This window comes from Rousettus aegyptiacus, unplaced genomic scaffold (genome assembly GCF_014176215.1).
Source record: "Rousettus aegyptiacus isolate mRouAeg1 unplaced genomic scaffold, mRouAeg1.p scaffold_m13_p_4, whole genome shotgun sequence".
NCBI lineage: Eukaryota > Metazoa > Chordata > Mammalia > Chiroptera > Pteropodidae > Rousettus > Rousettus aegyptiacus.
The window spans coordinates 131,215,776-131,238,341 of record NW_023416307.1 but is presented as its reverse complement, the minus strand read 5'-3'; the positions used below and the strand labels follow the sequence as shown (position 1 = coordinate 131,238,341).

At 38.5% G+C, this 22,566-nt stretch overlaps 1 protein-coding gene across 4 annotated transcripts in view; it reads right to left on the bottom strand.

The window, feature by feature from the left end:
- The window catches only part of CPNE4 (copine 4), a 409,148-nt gene that overhangs the window by 61,243 nt on the left and 325,339 nt on the right, over nucleotides 1-22,566 (bottom strand). The window lies entirely within an intron of this gene.

The window sequence follows — 22,566 nt, the reverse complement described above, 5'->3', positions numbered from 1 at the left end:
GAAGTTGTTAGACTAAAATTTTACAAGTGAAACTCTATTTGTCAAAGAGAATAGTTGTTCTTCTTCTAAACAGTAATTATTATAGACAGACTTTGAGTAGAATACTTTCCTGAGAGAGGATGAGCTGGTTCTCTGAGTCAGTCAGGTATCCTACTCTTTTCATCCGGATGGAGTCAGACACGTATTTGCAAGATGAACAAGCAGAGAGCTGAGATTCTGACAGTATTAAGTAGGGCCACTGACCTGTCTTAACAGGTTTATTATCCAGGTAATTGAACTTTTCTTCTCATTCCATTCCTATCACTGTAGAGACCAACAGCTTTATTTGTCTCTGGGGAGATGAAACAGAACTTCTTTACCTGGGAAGTGTAAACCCATCCATTCTCTGATGGGAGCAGTCCTCTTAGTAACAGCCTCATCAATAACTACATGGGAGGCCAGCAAAAGTAGTGGAAACTAATCAGAAATTTCTTCTGGCTATGATAACATTCAATGTATTTTCAATGGTTGTTTTTGATAAACGGACCCAAGATTTCAACTAAATTCCATTCTCTACATCAGGTTATCATACAAAAGAACAGAAATTGAAATTTATTAATCCCTATAATAGCAAAACATTTAAAAAGTTTGTTTCACAGAGGACCAATTCTATGGGAGGTTAATAAACATTAACAAAAAATAAAAAAGGGTTGGATCATCAAATAAGTTTGGGTTACCTCGGGATAATAGAAGTTAAGCGGTTTTCTCTTTCTAGGGATTTCTACAGGTTTTAACATGCCAATGTACAGGGCATATTACTAGGGTGATGCAAACCTGTCATCACGGTACAAGATTTAAAGACGCCCTTGTTCTCAGGGAACCTCAAGGGCAGGTTGTCACTTGCATGAAGCCTGAGAGTCAAGGATTTTTAGTCAAGGACTTTTAACAACATTTAATGCTTCCTTAAACTTTGAATCCAATATACCTGCTGTTTTACCCTAATCCAGGTCTTGCTAATGTTTACCGTGAATAATTTTCAAGATTAGCACATAATATACAGTATTTCCCAACTTATATGGCTAAGGAATCTGTGTGTATGTGTATACAGGTAAAACTTTTCATGAGATTAGTGTCTTGTGAAAAGAAGTCTGAGAAATAGGTTTTTTTTCATTCATTCGATATATATTGGTTTTGAGTATCTACTATAGTACCAAATAATGTCAAGGCACTAGGGACATGACAGGGAAAAGGAAATAGACCTTTTCCTTAAGATGTTCAACTTTAGTAGGGAAGATCAGTCCAAGTAAATCAAGCATAAAATTTATTAAGTCTAATGCAAGAGGTGCTTCTAATTTGGAGTGCTGTGAGATTGGTATGGATGGTATCTGACTTAGACTGGAGTTTGAGGAATGCCAGTGAAGAATTCACAGTAGGGCTGAATAAGGAAGCTGAGTTTTGGAGGACAAATGCAATTAAGCCTGAGATATGAGAGGGTGACAAGTCTGCCAGAGGGAAGGAACAGCAAGTGCATGCCATGTGTACTGAGGCACAAGGAAGGCCCTGCAGTGTGCTTGGGACATGCACGATGTTGGCCATGCTTGCAGTGACGAAGCCATGGGGAGGATGACAACTTTCATTGAACTCTGGAAGGTTCATAAGAATGAAGAATTAAGAGCATGAATACATGTGTATAAACACACTTCACTGACCAATGTATGACCAGAAGAATACACACAAGAATCAACAAAATTAAGAAGAACATCAAAATCCTAATCGGGGCTTATAGGGCCCTGAAGGTCTCCGTATACATTTCTAGCCTCATTTTCTTCCCCTGGCCCTCATCTTTCCCTCTCACTCCCAGTTCTTTAACCATACAGGCATACTTTCATATTCCTTTTTCTATCAGAGTCTTGGCACATGATGCTCTCTCTGCCTGAAATGTTTTTATCTCTCACTTTTTCTAGATAACTCAGTTTAAATTTCAGGGTATCAGCTTAAATGTACCTTCCTCAGGTACTCAAACTAGATCTAGTTTTAAACTTTCTTTTCTCCCTGTACTTTTTCTTCCTTGCACATTTGCAATTATACATTTTCATATAATGATTCATATAATGATTACCTGATTAAGGCCTATCTCCCCCATAAGCTGCAAGTTAGCTCCAGAGACAGCAAACACTTCTGTTTCATTTACCGTTTTATTCTACACAGGTAACACAGAACTTTGTATGCTTTAGGTGCTTAGCAAATATTTGTTGAGTGACTGTGTGTCAGAGTTGGTTAGCTATCAAGTGCGATGTAGGGTTGCTGCTGGATGGGCTACATTTCCCATGTCACCAGTTAGCACCAAGGAAATGTAATCTGTTTCCCCTCTGAGATGAAGTGGTTAAGAAGGGGGTATACTTTCTCTGCTCTCTTTCCCTATCCACTGGCTGGAAGTGAAGGATTTTAAGGCTTTAGAGGATAGTGGAGCTACAAGATGAACAGAGTGTGGATTCCTGAATCACTGTATGAAGATTGACCATGAAACAGATAATTAGATTCTTCTTGACTGAGAAATAAGCTTCCATTTTACTAAGCCACTGAGAATTCAGTTTTTAAAAAACACATGTAAATAATACATGTAAAAGGATAAATAAAAGATTAAAAAGCAATCTAGATGTGATCATAATAGAGCTGGTTCTCTAGACCACATTAGTCAAGGACTTTTAGCAACATTTAATGAAAAGGAGCTGGGAATTAATAGAAATCTTGTTGTTATATTTATTTTTTTTTTTCAGATTAACTGTATAATAAAATAATTACAGCTTTCATTATAGACCTGGATTTGATCCAGTTAATTTATGAGCCCCTGATAGACTATTACAAATGAATTTCTGTGCTGCATGAAAAATACCTGCTTTTTAGAGCTAAAATTCTCATGCTCAGAATGAGTAAAACTAGGTCAGCATAACCCCTTTAAAATGCCATTTTACCAAGATTTGGTTTGGTTTGAACATACAATACATTAAACTAGTGTAATCCTTCTATTAAACCAACTTTCCTCCATAACTTTTCTTCTCTTATTTTACAAATATTTTTGAGCACAAACCATGGAACAGGTATTGTGCTAGTCATTGGCAATAAGATGATTAGCAAGATAGTCATAACTTCTGCCATCACGAAGCTTACAATCTAGCAAGAAAGACAGATGATTAACTAAGCAATTACAATGCAGGATGATAAATGCTATCATAGAGAGTGTACAGGGTGCTTTGAGGATATTTTGGAGTGCCACTATAGCAGATACTATCAATATGTTCCACCCATATTGCATTTGATTCCTTTACCATTTGCGGGTACACCAACTCTTGATATCCTTTCTCTTCTAACACCCAGCCCCATATCTTTATTAGAGGACTGTCCTCAAGTTTCCAGGCTGTTATTCCTCAGTATGTAGTACTTGAAGTGCTTGGGGGCAGCTTTAACCAGTGACTGACACATGCAGAAGTTTAAACGTTGTTCCTGATTGAAACAACTCTGACATGTGACTACACCATTTCCAGGTATTCCTGGTAGGACTGAGCCAAAATCACCTCTTTGAGACTCTGCTTGATATCCTGCCCTTGCTTTGCCTCCTTTCCATCTCTGACCCCATTTTCCCATCAGTTATTCCTGGGAACATGTTCACATGAATCCTAGTCTCAGTGTCAGCTTCTAAAGAACCCAATCTACAGTAGGTATCTTATGCAGTCCAAAAAAATCAGTAAAGACTTCTTGAAAGATATGCCACTTAAGGTGAGATCTGAATGGATAAGTAGAGTCAACCAGCTGTGTGGGAGTGGGTGGAAAAGAAGGATGCTCTAGGCAGGGTGGAGAGTACATCCAAAGGCTCCTCCTTGAGAAGCTGTGGCTGGGTGCAAATTATGTCCCTGGAATCCATCTTATTTTTCCATTTGGGCAAGTTTTATGGTGAGCTTACATTTCCCTTAAATTCTATATCAGAGATACAAAATCCCTGTTTCCTCATTATCAACATTTATTAAGGGATTTTTTGAAAACCACAAAACAAAATGTATTTGTTTCTCCTTTATTGATAGATTCATTGCCTGTATCAGTATGAATAATGCTTTGGCAAAAATGGAAGCGGGATGGCCCATTACGTGTAGTGATATAAATTATTCTTGATGGAGATGGTCCCTGTTCATCAATACTGATGTGGCCGTGTCATCAATTTAATAGCTGAACGCTAAGGACCATTAAACCCAGCACTGTTTGCCATACCACTATTTATAATAATACCCAAGAGTAACATGTAATTAATTTCATGACTGATTGACAAAGTAAATTGCAGGGTAATCAATCATTTTGTATAAACGCTTGTTACCAGGTTACATGTGGGATGTGAAGGTTGACTTGTGATGTTTCAGTGCTTCCTTGTCTAGACTGTTGATCTTGGCTGGTGTGAGGCCCCACACTGATAGAGACTTCATTTGCAGATCCAGATTTAAAGCTGGTCGTTTTACCTTGATATTCAACCCAATCTTGCCGTTTAGCTTGATCTTTAACCTATGCACTTTGGGAAGGTGACTAATATGAAGAATCTCAGTTCCTCTTTATTTGGAATGGTATTCTTTTTTTAGGTCTCCCCCACTCAATTTCGCCCCACCTTTGCCCACTAGTCTCTGCTTTTGCTTAGTTTTCCTTCTGTAATTTGCCTTTAAAACAAGCAATGTATACTCTTCTGTAATAGTTTCCTCTCACTAAGGCTATTTTGTAACTTGTTCACTTTGAGCTGACCAGGAATGAATTCATACCATGAGCACAGGTAGTTGAGACCAAGTCAAAGTTTTCCTCTCATGTATGGACTGTTTTGTAAAGTTTACAGTCACCCAGAAAGGTCAGCTTGTCTGCTAATGATAGTTACTAGTAATTTCCAAAACTTTAGGTTCTGTGTGGCCAAAAGAAAGACTGAGACAATTGTTGAGATTCATTCCAGGTATGATTCCATCCATGTGAGTTTCTTCTGTGTGAATACTGAGGCTAATATGCCATGTTTTAACATAACTGCCTGTAAAAACTGGACCTTGTGGTTAGGTGCAGTTTTCTTTGAAGTGAGAAGGCAGTATTTGAAATATCAGTCACGGAAGAAGAGTAAGGTCCTTAGAGCAGTGAAAGAGAGGATTCTGTGCCACTCTCTTGACATCTCTCTTTTAGATCTAGACTAGGATGGCAGATACACAGCACAGGCATTATTATTTATTTCCCCCATCCTTTTATCCTCTTCCATGGCAGATATCACCAGTCAATCATTGTACCTTCCTCACTACACTGAGATAAAAACCTCAGACTCCTCCTTAGTCCAGCATCCCAGTCAGGCACTGTCTATTGTTTAGAGTTGAAATATAAGATAAAAACCTGTTTCCTATTATAAGTCTCAGGTTGATGAGTCAGAATGCACACATATCTAGCACATGCTGATAGTAGAATGGGTGTTAGGAGGGAAAGAACTGCCTGAATGTCATTGTCTTACCCACTGGGGCAGGACCATGAGCCTGAGAGTGAGCTATATCTTTGTGAACCAGGTCATTTTCACTAAATTCTACTTCCTGGGTTTATTTTCTCTTTTTTCTCACCCATCTTTTAGTGATATTTGGTTTGAATGATTTGGCCTTGTCATTCTGGGCCACAGAGTAGAGGAGGAGAACCATATATCCATGGTTGGGTCAGAGTTAAGTGGGAAGCTGGGTTAGCTTGGGAACATAACACATCTGAGACTGCTTATTTAGTGGTTACTCCTCAGAAATCTAGGCCTTACATGTCAACTACTTTTCCTTTTCTTATTCTGAGATTCTTCCCCCTACAGACAGCCTAGTGATCCCTGGTGCTAGTTCATTAAAGAAGGTAGGTTTCAGTTTTGTCACTTTGCCAAGGCTATCAAGAACTCATAGCAAGAAATTACCATCCCGTCTCTCCTTCTCCCACCTTTCCTTTTCACAAAGCCATAGATTTTCCATGGCAAGTTCTTCTAATTTTACATGTTACTAAAGCCACATGATTAGGTATCAAATGTAAAAGTCTCCCGATGATTAAAAACTTCAGCATCCCATGGATATAGTGATGATGATGATGATGATGATGATGATGATGATGGTGATGATGATGATTTCTTCAGTATGAGTTTCTAAGAGAACCACGAGAACTTTGCTGCCTTCTCCTTCTGTCATTACTTAGAAGTTTAGCTTTTAAGATGCTCTCCGGAGCTTTGATCTATGAACAGGTGAACAAATTGGCAAATACAGATCTTGCAATATCTTATTCATAATTGGAAACAGTTACCTTGGCAAGCAAGTATGTTCTCTATAGACCTAAGCTCTTCTTTGACATGTGAGTCAAAAGAGAATTTGTAAGCAACCTGTACAGGCAGCTGCTCTTGGAGAATTCAGCTTGGCATGTAATCAAGTTCAGCAGAAAGATTTGGACATATGATCATTGTTAAACAGACCATCATTCTCTGTGTCTCTCTGGTCATGTACAAATCATTCATTTGCCAGATTCTTTGTAATTCCACTATTTAAGGGCATCCAATTGGTATTTTTGGCCCTGGGTAAGGATTCTATAAAATTTTTCTTCAAAGCCCAAACATCATCCCAACCAAAATCAAAGTGGAATTAAGGCGTAATATTTAAGATTTATTTTTAAACTTAAGTGCTCTGTGGATTGATATTTGACTGTGTTATTAGCCTGGCACTCGTTTGGGCTCCTCCCCAGGCCAGCATGGAGAAACATGCATCTACCGTTATTCAAATGAGTTGTCTTTGGGATTTCATTAGTTTTACATCCCAGGTTAGTTGGTAAGAGTGGATCAAAGGCAGAGAAAGGAAAGACAGGGAAGCTTATGTGAAGATGAAATCCATTCTGTACATGTCTATGCTATTGTTTAATCACTATCTCACTTATTCATCTCAACATCGTGCCCCTAATACGTGCTTAGCACCCTGCCAGAAAAAATGCCACATATAGCACCTGTTTAAAAACATGGTCACTGTCCTCAAGGAGCTTGCCATCTAGTAGGGAAGACAAATACGCATTGCAAGTAGCCTAAAACTAGAGTGAAATTGTGTGACAATTTATTAGGAACCACAGAGAAAAGTTGGAGTGAAAGCAAAGAAGAGGAGTGATCTGTTGTGTGTCCTCATTGGACAAGAGAGCAGGGTTGGAGTCTTACTTATCTTTGTAACTTGTCCAGGAAAAAAATTAGACATTTAATAAATGTTTGATGAATGAAACTGAGAGGGAACATAGAAAAAGTTTCTTGGAGGAAGGTATAGTTTAGATTGATAGAGAGGAAGTAGGAGGAAATACTATGTAGGAAATATGTAGGAAGGGGCTCAGAAATAATGTGGGTTTGTGTGTTGGAGGCAGCCTGCAAGAGTAGAAGTGAAAGACAGAGAACATTGAAAGAGAATTGATGTACACTGATGACATTCATTCTTAGTTTGGGCTTCCTCCCAGATTTAACCCTTAGGCAGAAGTCACTAGAAATATAAGTCTCGTACTTTCACTCAGAAGTAACTAGAGAAACAACACAGCCTCTTTTTCCTAACCAAGTACTGGGTACTGCAACATTCTCATGGGAAATAGAGTCTTCCTGGGGTCTTCTGAACTTCACAAAAGTCTTAGGTCAGTGTTCCCAAATGTTAGTATGCAAAAAATCTCCTGGGAGGTTTGTTAAACCAGATTTCTGGGCCCCATCTGCAAAGTTTCTGATTCTGAGGATTTGTGCTTCTAACAAGTTCTTTGGTGATGCTGACATGCTAGTTCTATCACCATAGTTTTGAGAACCACTGTCTCAGATAAATATACAGTTACCTATCCTTCATATTTATACAATTATTCAAGACATGGAGAGAATCAAATGTCGTAAGACGGCTGTGATGAGCAGAGCCCTTTAAAATGTCCGTTGAAGGTGGCTGCTTCAAAGATGCTTGGTTTTGGGTGATATAATGTTTCTGGAATAAAATGGCATTAATGTCCAACTTATAAATGATTATACTCTAGAAGTTCTTATTGTTAATTAGATGCTTGAAACTCAGAACATTATATTCCTCAGAGCAACAGAGTTGTAAATAGTGTTTAGATCTCCAGCTCAGCACAAAACCCAAGGTCACCTGAAATATATCTAATGAACTCAATTCTAAAATAGACAATCACAGAAAATAACATTATAGCAATACTTCTAGTTAAACACAATTTTGAACGTGTATGCCTTACTTTGTTCAACAGTTGATCCTTATAAGTTACATGATCACTAAATTTTGATAAATTAAATTACATCTTAGTACATTAGGAACCTCAATAATTGAATGATCTTTAATCAAAGGAAAACAGAGTGGCCTAGAATAAATTTTAAAGTAATGAAATGGTGCATAAAGGAATTTTTAAAACCTTTGTGCTTTTTAAGTTGGAATTTATTTTTATATATCATAGTTACTTATAAGAAAGAAAATTGGTTTACTTAGGCACTCAGCCTCTATTATGGCCCTGACTTTGAACACTTTACTAGACAGGCTAGACTTGAGACTATCTGCTGTTCCCACATGTCTCTTCTGAGATTTTCTCTCCACATAAGTTGCCGTAACGGTGCCTGGTGCCTAAGCTCCCCTAAAGTGGTCACCTTGTTTAAGAACAGTGAACCTGTAGGTTGGCCAGGAATCTGTTGGATGATTTGGTGTGAAAGTTTTGCTCATCATAGACAAGGAGACTAATTAGACCAATCAGAACTTGAGGCAGAAAAAGAACTAAGCTGCTGGCTTGGGGAATAGTAGCTGATGACACAGTGAGAAGAGTCAAGTTGCCAACATCACAGAGCATGAAAATAAACATTTGTAAACCCCTGCTGCTTAGGTTGACTAGATGACCCAGTCACTGATGCTGCTCTGAACTCTGGATGATTTATTGAGTCCTGAACTTCTTAATAAACTCTGTAAGACTCGATGGTTTAGCTGTTCTTGGAATCCTGAAACTGTAGCAGTATTTCCTATCTTCCTTTTTTTAATGAGGAGAATTCTTATATAACTCACTCAAACTAAAGGTCAGCAAAATTCCTTTTAATAAAAATGGCCTAACCAACACAAACTCCTAATAGAAATCTTTTAGTGTTAGATTTGGCACATGTTGATGCTTACTCTCCAATCTTCATTTCAGGTCTCTATCTGAAAAATTTGGACCGTATGTCTTTCCTCTCCCTCCAGTCACTCCCAACTACTGGATTAGTAAGTTAAAATTTGCACGGTTTTGAATTGCATGTAAAAAATGCAAGGAATTAAGTAACAGACAATACATAAAAGAGAAAGGAAGAACGAGAGTCAGGGGGATGAGCTCTCACCACAAAGGAAGATGAGCTGCATCTATAAATAATTAGCTCTGCCAGCCTCTGTAAAACTTTGGTCAATTGGTCCATGTTCACTAGGGATAAGAAGGGCAAGGGACATACTTGCCAATGTAGCTTGGCTGTAACATGAGCCATAAAAAAATGTGCATCAGCTACTCACCCTGCTCCTGTATGATGTAAATTTATAGGGTCTGAGTACCATTCTGATGAATGCTGGTATTCTTAGATTCATTAAATGGCAACTTACTATGCCTTGTTTCAAGTTGGTCACAGAAATCTTAGTATCTTAGGTTCAATGACATCTTGAGAATCATTCCACTCTGACTCTAATTTTAAGGATAAGGAAACTGAGGTTGTTAGAGGATGAATATCACAAAATTTATTCATGATAGTATGCTTTAAAGGCTTGCCCTACTTGCTCTTGGCTCAGAGGCAATAAAGCTGTATTTTATAGACCTATTTAGTTACTTATTTTGTGGGGATATTTATAGTAAATAGCTCCACTGCCACCACATCTTGTCTCAACGGATTCTCTCAACAACGCCTTGAGATGGGCAGAGCTATCATTTCTATTTTATAGATAAATAGGCTAAAGCTGAGAGAGGCTAGGCTACTTTTTGGAACCCTAGATCCTCTGACTTCTAATCTAAATGCCTTTCCAATAGATAATAGATTTCAAAACACTTTTTAAACTTAAATTTGGAATAGAAATGCTGGTCTTTATCATAACCCTCACCTTCATCCTCATGCCACATTCCCTGGACTATAGCAAAGGCCTGTCCTTAAAGACAGAGTCTTCTTTGTTTTTTTTTGGTTCTATGCACAACACTTTGTAATTACAAGAATTTTCCTCAGATTAAGTCAGAATCTCCACTGGATTGTAAACAGGATCCCTTTGAGTGGTGGTAACTTTTTTTTTGACTCCCAACAAACTATTCTAAGCCTTTGCTTAATCACTACAACCATTTTCTTCAGAGGCTACTATTGAACACCAACATTAACACCACCAGCACCACCCAAGCCACTCATTCATTCATTCATTCATTCATCCATCATTTCCTGGGCAACTGCCATGTGCCAGAGACTGTGTTAAAGGCTGAAGATACAAAGATAACAAGGCATGGTTCCTGTTTTCCCAGAAGCTTAGGATTTAGCGTGTGTAGACAGGTGAGGAGTTGGGAGAGGAGTGGGAAAGAGGAAAGAAAAGCAAATGCACTAGCAGTTATAGGGTCAAGCACTTGCTCTGATAAAGGTGAGGATAGGATACTGTGTAAACGCAGAAGATGGTTTTAAGTTAGAATGAGGGGTCAGGGAAGGCGTTTTAGAAGAGATGGTACTCATTTTGGGAACCACCCCTCTGCAAGAAACATGTTCTTCTGAAGCTACAGGAGAGCTCTTGGTACAAGTAGAGAAGTCTACAGATGGTAGAGAATGTTTGTTTCAATTTCGATACTCTGCTATCCCAAAGGAGGAGGCCTTTTATGGCAAAAAGGAAGGATCAAGAAAGAATCATAATGAAGTCTGGCTGACATCTTTGCCTAAAGTTATATAAGCGAGGATACAGGCTATCTTAATGCTGTACTAACCAATAATCCATTTTACAGAGAAGCGAAATTAAGTGACTATCCCAAAGAGAGGCAGCTATTTACTGGGAGGACTTAAACTCAAGTCTCATGAGCTTCTATCGCCCCACCCCATATGTTTTTCTTAACATTGCAAATAAGCTCTTTGGCCTCTGTTTTCTGTGTGTATTGACGGACCAAAAGAAATAAGGTTGGGTTTCACACAGTTCTTTCTGATGCTGTTCAGTTATACAGCAATTTGAGAAGATAAGTTTCCCTTTGGTCTTATTTTAATTAAAAACAGATTGGTCTCACATAAATATAGAGAAGGCTTATTTGATAGGATTTGAAGGAGCACTCTTCAAAGGTCCCTCTGCTCCTAAAATATTTATCTCTCAGGGGATAGAGTGTCAGTCATAACTGGGACAAGGTTGAATGGCAGAGACTTCTGGGCAAAAAGCACATTCTATCATCACAACCTTAGAGTTCATTACTTTATGAAACATGAGTAGCTCTGTCACTACCAAATCTGTGAGAGAACAGGTCAGAGTATGAGAGACATCACTTTGGAGTTGGGTACAAGATATGTCCTGGACATATCAAGAATTTCTGATGGGATTCACAATGGGAAACCTTGAGTAATATATAGGGTTTAGGGGGTGGGGGAGTGAATACTGGGATGGTTTGGGCGGACCGAGGCAATACTACAAACATAGAGAAAGATGACACTGAAGACAAGCTCAACTTCTGTCCTTGCTTTCTATGTGCTTCTGAGAACTGTATTATTCATTTGGTTTTCCACCTGTATGTTCTACAGTACCTATGCCTTCTCATAGCATTTCTAGGATATTCTTAGAAAGAAAGTGCAGATAAAGAAAAATTATTTTCTCTGTATTTGCTCCCAATTTCTAGGAACCTGTTCGATTACCACTAGAGATTAAGTGTCCAAGCCTGGGGCATTTGTTGGAAAAGACATTTCTCAGTGCCTAGAATATCTACCAAAGTGTGTTCAAGAAGCATCCACTATTGGGGCAGGGGAAGCAGGAGAGGTCCCTACCCCCAAGGAAGGAGACATCATTGGCCTATGACTACTGGTTGAATGAGCAATACACCGTGGTTCATGTCTAGGGGCTTATGTGTAAGCCAGGATTTAAGTACCATCAGCATTCAGAGAAATGTTAGCTTGAGGAAGCTGGGGGAGGTTTTGTGTAAACATTATGGTGTGAGCTTTGAAGGATTTGAAGTGTGGCAGGTGGAGGCACAGGAAACATTGCGGAAAAGGTTGTGAAGTGATTGTCCTGGAATGTAGGAAAATGGGCTGGTTGAGCAGGGAGCACTTGGGACAGAGCAATTGTTGGGGGAGGGAATGAGACTGTGGTAAAATGGGGAGACAGATTAAGGAAGGCCATGTAGAAGACCTTCAGAAAGAGCATCTTAATAGGACTGGAAAAATCCCAAGTCCTCGTAATGGTGTACAAGGCCCTAAACAATTCCTTGACAATATCTCCTGCTACCCACTCTCTTGCTCATTCTGCTCCATATGTAGCAGCCTCTTTACCCTTGCTCAAATTTGTATGGAATGTGCCTGTCTCGGGGACTTTATGCTTGTGTTTGCTTGGTGTAAAACACGGTTTTCACATATTTTGGCATGGATTACTCTCTTCCCTCCTTTTGGTTTGTGCCAATGTGTCACTTTCTTAGGAAGTCTTCCCTGACCATTCTAATGATGAGTGCTTTCCTCTCTGTCTCACTATTTCTCTTGCCTACTTTATTTTCCTTTGTAAGACTTATTACCACCTGAAATGCCATATATTCTGCTATTTTTTTTTTGTTTCCTGTCCGTCTCTGATACTGAAATTCTAGGTCCATGAAAGTGGGAATATATTTTGTTCATTTTATTAACAGCTGTATCAGAGCTTATACAAATGCTTGGCCTTAGTATATGCTCAACAAAAATTTGTTGATAAAGGAAGGAAGGAATGAAGAACGAAGGAAGAAAAAAAGGAAGGAGACAAGGAAGGAAGGAAGGAAGGAAGGAAGGAAGGAAGGAAGGAAGGAAGGCAGGAAGGAAGGAAGGAAGGAAGGGAGAGAAACAAGGAAAGAAAAAAAGAAATACATATTCGTTTTCACGTGGTAAGAGAGATTGACAAGGGAAATCAATGGAACACTATGAAACCATTGATTTTTGCCTATCCTCTCTCTAAGACTTTTCACTAACAAGAAGTTCAATCTATTGATTAGCACCTCTCTCATTTCCTTTACTCATTTATGGTAAAGGTTATTATGTTAATGATTAGCAAAAAGTCTACAACGGTGATGAGGAGCTAAAAGAAGGAGAAATGAAGAGAAGAAGGAAGAGTAAAGAGAAAGACCATGGGGTCTTATAAGAAGACTATTGGATATGGTTTCTGGTTTTAAGTTTCAGCTCTACCACTCACTAGCTGTGTGACTTTAAGCAAGTCACTTCCTTTTCTGGGCCTCAGTCTCCTTCACTAGAAATGAGGTCATGGTTTAGATCAGGCAAAGCTTTTATTGGGAACTTTGTTGCTGCTTTCCCTTTATAACCTTAGTAGTACATATCAGTAATCCTTCATGGAGTTTTTACTAAACTTGGATATGATCTCAAAATAGTGCTCAACATGGCAGTCTACGTAGCCTACTATTAATGGCTCAGAACTCTCAGAACTGAGATGATGCCACTGTCATGCTTGTCTTAGATTATCTCTTGGGTGACTTTCACCTTCTTTAGTTTATTATACATTAAAGTTTGGAGAAAGGAGGTATGGAGAGTGAGATGTGCATGAGGATGGAGAGAAGGAAATCAGAGGGAAAAGAGAATTAAAATAAGGTCAGTGAGATGGTGAGGAGGATTCCTAAACATTCTACAGACATGTTGGTGGTACTCTAAGCTATTAGAAATTGGGTGTATAATGGGTTTGCTTTAAGGAGATAGCCGATAGATAGAAAATGGCTAATAGTGTGATGAATCTCAAACTAGAATGCATCTGAATCATCTAAGGCTTTTAAAACACAGATTTCTGGATATCGTTTTTCAGAGTTTCTGATTCAGTGTATTTGGGGTGGAGCTCAAGCATTTGCATTTCTAACGAGTGCTCAGGTGATGCTGCTGGTCTAGAGGCTTTGCTATTTGAAACTTTGCTATAGCAGTCAGAAGTATATAGAGAAAAAGATCTCAATGGTTTGGGCAAGAATAGACTCCAGCAATCTGTAGTAGAGAGCCTGATCACCATTCTAAACCCTCTCCCATTACCTTAAAGAGAAAAAGAGAGTTGAGACAAGTGGCCAAGGAAGAGAATAAAATAGGGCATTAGTCATAATATCCCAAGAGTCTTTGGAGCCACTAAGAAATAGAATTGCTTCTCAGTTTATACCAAGCCTAAAATTGCCAAAAATAAAATGGAAATGGTCCTTATAGTCTAGCTAATCACACAGCATGTGCTAAATATATATGTCTATCTACATGTATATATAGATATCACAATAGCATGCAGCATGTGGCACATGGATACATGCCTGTGGTTGTCCTGCTGCAGGGAGGCACAAGACCTTGAGAATGGTGATGGAACTTTCTAGCCTATAGGGATATAGGATTCATTTATAATCTCAGCTTGCTGAGTAGTAAAATTGTCACGCTTCTTTTTTTTTTTTTGTAGAATAAAAGTCAAGCACACCTCGAGGCACTTCCTAGAACTATGGTTGACATAATTGTGGGGAAAGATTAGTTTTCTTTGTGCATCTAGGTGCTGAGAAGGAAGGAGAACCTTTATGAACATTTTCTTGTGAACAAAAGGAATCAGTGTAGTATGGAGAACTCCAAAAGCCCACATAATTACATGATTAAGTTGACACTAGGTCAGTAGGGAAGGTCCTGGCAGAGAAATTAACCAAGTGTTGCTAGTTGTCCTTTTATGACATTTGTAGATCAGTCAACATCCCCCAGCTGTGAAAAACATAATATGGCAGGTACTGTGCAGAGAAGTATAAAGAGCAGAAAGAGAAGATAATTCACAGTAATTGAACTCTGGACTCTGTGTACAGTGAAATGTGCACACAATCCTATTAAATTCTTCAAACAGCCCCTGAACTCTTCATTGTACAGGTCATGGGAAACTAAGTAACTTGTCTAAGTTCACCAACTTGAAAAATATTCATACAAAGGTGTGCCTAATTTCCAAGCTCAGCTTGTTTCATTCTGCCAGTCTTGCCCATTCTCACCAGATAATAAGAATCACTTGGGGGTGTTTATTATACACATAGATTCCAAGGCCTCTGGCAAGACTTAGAATCTGAATTTCTAAGTGAGGCACTTGGGAATCTTCATGTTTAATATACACCCTAAGTGGTTCTTAGGATCAGGTCATTTTAGGAAACCCTACAATGTATTGCACAACCCTGACAACTGGCATGAAGTTGAAGAAAGAAATGGTGTAGAGAGAGATTAAGGAGGTAGAATTGACAGGACTAGACTGATAGCAGGAAAGCGAAGGCTTCAATTCCTGATCAGCACTTTCTGTCCAAAATGTTGTAGGTTGTAAACTCCTGCTTTGCAACAAAGGCTTTTTCTAACCGGGGCAAAAACAGTGAATGGCCATTCCACCATGTTCCCTTGGGTGTGAGCACCCCAGGAGAGCTTCAGCTAGCGCATGCAGCATGCAGGTACACTGATCTGGTTGTATAATGTGTTGGAAGTGATTTTCATAATATTCATAGGTGGAAAGAAATGCAAGAATTTCTGGGTGAGTAACCAACTATCATGTCCCAGTTTTCAGAACACAAACATTAATTGTTTGGTTGACTTAAAAAATAATGATGATGTATGACAATGAAATGATTTAAAGAGACGGTTTCTTGGAGCAAGAAATTATGTAAAAATGTTTAAAGGTTTTAAACTGACAAGTTGTGCTGAGTGAATCCTTTTCCTTTTAGCCTAGTGAGCCATTTTTCCTGAGCTCTTCAGTCCTGAGTTACCCACCAGCTGTAGGCCAGATAAATGCTAATTTTTTGGCCTTCAGTAAAGATACTACCTATGGTAGGCAGAATAATGGTTCCACATCCTAATACCATGAATGTTAGATGTCCACATCCTAATCCCTGTGAATATATTGTTACTTTACATGGGAAAAAGAACTTTGCAGATGTGATTAAAGCTCTTGAGTTAGATTATCCTGGATTGTCCAGGTAGCCCCAATGTAATCACAAGAGTCTTTAAAAGAGAGATGAGAGGGTCAGAATCAAAGAAGAAAACGTGATGATAGAAGCAGAGGTCAGAGAGATGTGATTGCTGGAAAGGGGCCATGAGCCAAGGAAGGCAGGCAGCCTGTAGAACCAAAAGCTAGGCAACTGATTCTTCCCTAGAATTTCCAGAAGGAATGCAGCTTGTTGATGCTTTTATTTTAACTTAAAGAAAGACTTGTTTTGGATTCCTGACCTCTAGAACCGTAAGATAATGAATTTCTGTTCTGTTAAGTCACCATGTTTGTAGTAATTTGTTACAGCAGAAATAGAAAACTAATACATCATCCAAAAATGGCTTTTGTCTGGTATTTTCATGTTGAGTAGGAAGACTTTCATGGCTAAGTGGGATCCTTAGGTAAAGACAGCATGAGGGTCAAATTAAAACCCAAGTGCAAAAATCTATGATATTGACTTTTCCTCAGAAATATCATTGGGCAGAAAGCCCTAATTTCTTCCCTTGATTGTGAGATCCTTGGAGTTTCTATTTTTTATAATTGCCAGTGACAATGCCCCATATCTCAAAACCTTTTCTATGGTCACTTCCTCTTACTTTTCCTGATGCTACTATTTCAGGTAATAGGCCATTATCTCTTAGAAATTTTAGCTTTCATGGCCAACTTCAGAGAATCTCCCTCATTGAACCTTTCTGTCTACAAATCTCAGTCTGATGAATTGAGAATAAATGTTTGCTAGAAATTAGGTCATTAGATGGCATGTGTCTGGATGTTGCATTCCAATGTATCCTTTCCTAATGATAATCAACTGGCTTCCATAGCTGAGGACTATGTCTCATGACTGTCTATACCTCAGAGAAAGTCTCTTATTTATGGTCATCCACCCTAGGTCTGGTTGTTGTATGCTGCCTGGTTTCACTGTTTTCAGAAATCTCCTTTTATCTTAACTTCCTTACCCTCGATTTTGGTTTTAGGGAGTGCAGTTAATTCCCTGCTACAAAGGAGATTTTACTTGCTATTCTATACCAGGAAGAGCAGCAGTTTGATTTTGTTAATCTTGTCAATAAATTAGACAAGATCATCTGCACATGACCTTAAGATTGTTATGCATGAAACATATCATGGATTCTTGTCCTAAAGTGTGTCTCATTTAAAAGTCTTGAAGGTCACCTCCTACTCCTATAGACATGAGCAGATGACAGCCAATAGCTGAAGGAGACGTACCAAAGCAGAGTAGATAATCAGTATCAAACAGTATAGGAGCTAGAGATGCATCCTGGATAACTTGTTTGATATTTGGGTGCCTAATTCCAGTAATATATATGGCAATGCCTGCCCAAGGGAAAAGGAGTATGTTGTCCTCTATGCATAAGCACAGCAGGAAACAGCCCTATAACATAAGGAAAGGGAGACATAACTGGACACTTGATATGATGGGTCAGAAATGACTGTCCTCTGCCTAGCAGCGAGATGATCAAAGGGAGATGATCTGTAAGTCCATATTAAAATCAAAGAAGTATGTGTCCACAGGGATTTGCCTCTGTCTGTAGTGCTGAAGGTGCTTGTCCTAGGACAGAATCTCATCACAGTCACGTTGGGGTTGATTCTGCATCACTGCCTTGGAATCTCGACTGGGCTGTAGGCAGTCACTGTACCAGGAAAGTTCCCCAAATCACTCTTCTCAAGGATTTCCCTCATATGTGGGATATAAAACTGAAAGCAACAAACAAACATGACAAACGAATAGAGATTCATGGACATGGACAGTGGATTAGTGGTTACCAAAGAGAAGGTGGGGAGAGGGAAGGTAGATGGAGGTAAAAGGGGTCAAGTATTTGGTGACGGAAGGAAATTTAACTTTGGGTGGTGAACACAAAATGCAATCTATATATATATATGAGATATTGTTGAATTGTACACTTAAAACTTATTCTATTTTATTAACTAATGTTGCCTCGATAATTTTAATTAAAACAAAACAAAACAAAACAAAAAACTGTCATTCTGGTCCAAACCTCACTTCCTTACTCCTGGAAGATGCTCTTCTTATTTTTGCAGTCAGTCCTCCTTCTCGAAATTGATTTCTACATTAAAAAAAGCTAGTATAAACTGCTGAGTCAAAGCCCTTGGTACTCAAATTGTTGTGTGGATCCATGTCTCTGTATATCAGCAGCATTGCAGTCACAAGTGTTAGAAATGCAGTGTCTCAGGCCCCACCCCAGATCGACTGAACCACAATCTGCATTTAAACAAGATCCCAAGATAATTTGTCTGTACATTCAAGTTCGAGAACCACTGGGTTAGGTGGTCGGTTGGCTCAATTAGAAAGGCCAGTTTCTAATATCTTACATCTGTTTGCTGGGCTTATGCATCCATTCACAGTTGATGGGCACCTACTCTATATTAGGTACCACCTTAGGTTCTGTGGATAAAAAGTGAAGAGAGTACAGTTCTTTTTCTTTCTAGTTGTCATGGCATTAATTTACCCACTTGCCCTGACCGTTAACTCTGGCAGGTCTGCCCCTTTCTCACCATAATTTTGGGTGCCTGACCTTGCTCTATTTTCTGCTACATGTCATTCTGAGTTTTTTTTTTTTTTCTGTCAGCTTGGCTATCGTTCTATTTTGTTCTACTGTGAATCCATATGGATTTTTAAATTTTGATTTGAGACATCTTTCTGACCATCACTTACCACCTTACTTGTCAACTTTGCTGAGGCTTTCCACCCCGTGGCCATGTCCCCTTATTATGTCTGTCCTTGGAACATAACTTTCTCTTTTTAATCATGGGACTCATATTATCCTAGCTGCTGCTGCTGAGATCTGGGTTGAGATTTCTAGGAATTGTGGCTGCCCCTAGAGACTTCTAGGGTCATACCTTGGGGAGAAGTAGACTGCCATCACACAGGAAAATAAAAGGCCTTATTTTCTCCCTAAATAAAGTAGACTCCTTTCTTAAGAGTCACTTTTTGTCCTTTCCTCAATTTTTTTTCTTTTTAATAGCAGAATAATGAGCCACAAGTGTAATAACAAACAATTCTATTTTTCAGAACATCTGCTAACTTTCCATATTCTTTTCATTCCCTTTTATCACTGACAGAGCTTACTATATACAGTCAATTCAACCTTAAGTCCAAGTAGATTCAAGTAAGTTGAGAGATCTGGACTACAGATCTTAATTTGCAGTAATTTTTTAGAAGTTGAACATTATTTGTATTTTTTACTTTCTTTAATGAAATAAAGTTTCATGTCAGGTTGCCCCTATTTAAAACATGCTGTTTCCTCCTACATTCATAGAGCTCTTAGTGGGTTACTATTATCTTATTTGATAATACAAAAACTCTGTGAGGCTCAGAGGTATATCATATCCCATTTTCGGACAAGGTTATTGTGCTTGATGGGTTAAGTGAATTCACCAAGGTGGCATAGTTTTTGACAGAATTGATTCAAACCCAAGACCTCTCACCCAAGGCCAGTGCTCTCTGTCTAAAATGCCTAAGGTACCCCTACTGGGGCAGATGAATTATTTTGATGTCCAACAACCCAGAGAACAAAAATAAACTCTGCACATATCCTAGCTTTATGTTTTGGGTCCAATAGGCTTATGGCTTTCCAGGAATCCTCAAACTGCCTCCCCATTTTTTACATCTTCTGAATAAAATGAGTGGATTAGATGAAAAGGGAAATTATCGTTATTTTTCTCTGAAATTTCAGTTTCAATCTGGGGAAGGACTAACTCTATTTTTTTTCCTTTATTTGTGTCTCTCTCATGATTAAATATCCCAGTTCTCATCCACTCCTCAGCTGAAGTGAGGTTCAAAAAATATTATTAGTAAAATCCAGTTAGAGATGAGATACATGTGTTTAGGTAGAAATTATGGTCATTTCCAGAGTCACTTCATATCCAAAGTATCTTATAGTCTCTAATTGGACCCAGAAACAGACCCATTCAGCTTTATCCATATGGGATATAGTCACTTTTTTCCTTTCTTGTACAGGTTCCTCCTTAGGCATTTAAGGACATCTTATGATTGAAACTGCTATTGGTATCCAGGATGACATATTCATTAAAAAAAGTGGCCCTCAAAGTTCACAAAGTTGCAAGATGTGGGAGGCCAGAGCAGGATGGGGTTTTGTGGAAGTGAAAAAAGAAATCCTTTGCTTGTGCTTGTTAGCTGGACTCCAAAGCTGTATTTCTTGTGCACAGAAGCCCATAAAGATGCTCGTAAAACTGTGTCTTTAGCTTTTAGTGGCATCCTGTATAAACAGGGCTCTAGCTCAGTTCAAGAAGCCAGGGCAAAAGAGACACTGTCCCATCTTTCTATGGCTCACCATCTCTTTCCTGCCGGGACTCTGCTGAAGGATACACCTGCCGGGACTCTGCTGAAGGATACACCAAGCATAAGCCTTTCCCTTCTTGGGCACTGTACCAGAATACACACACACACACACACACACACACACACACACACACACACACTTCCTCTCCAATTCCTCTTTTCTTTAATTAAAACATAAGTTAGCAGTGCATTAAGCTCCCCTTCCCCAAAACCTCTAAAGGGTTATAAAAACATTATCTTAAGAAATGCTCAAACTCTATGGCCCTATTTAACCTTCTTTCTCTCTCCTCTCCCTCTCTTCAATTACACCCCTATGACTTTTTTATTTTATAACTAGAAGTTTGTACCTTGTGACTTGCTTCACCCTTTTTGCCCACTTCCTACCTCCCACCTCTGGCAACCACCAATCTGTTCTCTATCTATGAGTTCTTTTTTGTTTGTTTTGTTTTAGATTTCACATATAAGTAATCATACAGTTATTTGTCTTTCTCTGACTTGTTTTATTTAGCATTATACCTTTGAGTTCTAGCCGTGTTATCACAAATGGCAAGATTTCATTCCTTTTTTATGGCTGAATAGTATTGCATTGTGTATGTGTACCACAACTCTTTTATTCATTCATCTATCAATGAACATTTGGGTTGTTTCCATATCTTGGCTATTGTAAATAATGCCACAATGATCATGGAGATGCATATATCTTTTTGAATTAGTGTTTTGGATTTCTTTAAATAAATACCCAGAAGTGAAATTGCTAGATTATATAGTAGTTCTATTTTTAATTTTTTGAGGAATCTTCATACCATTTTCCATAGTGGCTGTAACAATTTGCAATCTCATCAACAGTGTGTGAGGGTTCCCTTTTCTCTACAGTCTCACTAATACTTATTATTTCTTGCCTTTTTGGTAATAGTCATTCTAACAGGTGTGAGGTAATATCTCATTGTGGTTTTGATCCCTGATGATTAGTGATGCTCTCAGCATCTTTTCATGTATCTATTGGTCATTGAGTGAAGGAAGCACCATTATTTTAGGTTCCACTATGTAAGTAAGCAACACCTAAGATGAGGAGATTATTAGGAATCTATTTCTGCATAATGCTGGGACTCTAGGCTCACCCTTGAGAGTAAGAACTAATGAGAGATGAAAATCCCACTATGTAGCAAGGGACAGCAGGAGACTTTACATGTCTCAATCTTGGCACTGGTTGGAGGGAGGAAAAGAAAATTCTCTTCTGAGAATTTGAGCCAAAGCTGATATTCGCTTATGGCTATGATCTGAAATCACACTACCAGAGCAGACCAAAAAAGCTGTCAGCAGAGAATTTAATTTAAAGGAGTCTAGAATTGGTCATTCCTCAAATGAGTGCAAGAAACAAATGTAAATCCTTTCTGAAAGAATTTAACTTATACCTTTGTTGTTCAATATGGTAGCGACTAGCCACACATAGCTATTTAAATTTAAAACTGAAAATTAAATGAAATTCAAAATTGATATCTTCATTTCATCAGCCACATTTCAAATGCTCAAGAGCCATATGTGGCTAGTGGGGACTATATTAGAAAAAACAGAAATATATATATATACATATATATGGATATATATAAAATTTCCATTATCATAAAATGTTCTTTTGGCCAGTACTGACCAAAAGCAACAGTAACATGTCATTGATAGATTGTATAATGTGGCCTGATATTTGATACACAGAATTTGAGTAAAATGTAATAAAATGTAATAAAAATACAGAGGATGCAGAGATGAAGTAAAATACAGAGGATATAGAGAGATGAATTAAAACCTCTCTTAGAGGACTTGGCAGATGTGAGAATTAAGCTACCTGAGAGTCACTTGGGACTGAGTCAGGGAATCTAAAGCCGTAAGTCATGGAGAATTCCTCTTCAGCCTTCTGAGCTCCTAGAGCAGTTATGAGCCTCTTGGAATAAAAGCTCACTGTGTGGCTAACGGTGGAATTAGCACAAAATCTCATTACTTAGATGACCTTCCAGGCCACCTAGTTCTGTGGAAATTAGAATCAAATGCAGAATGACATCTTTTTGGATATCTTTTTTCCATAATACGACTACCTCTGACCTTTTGAAATTA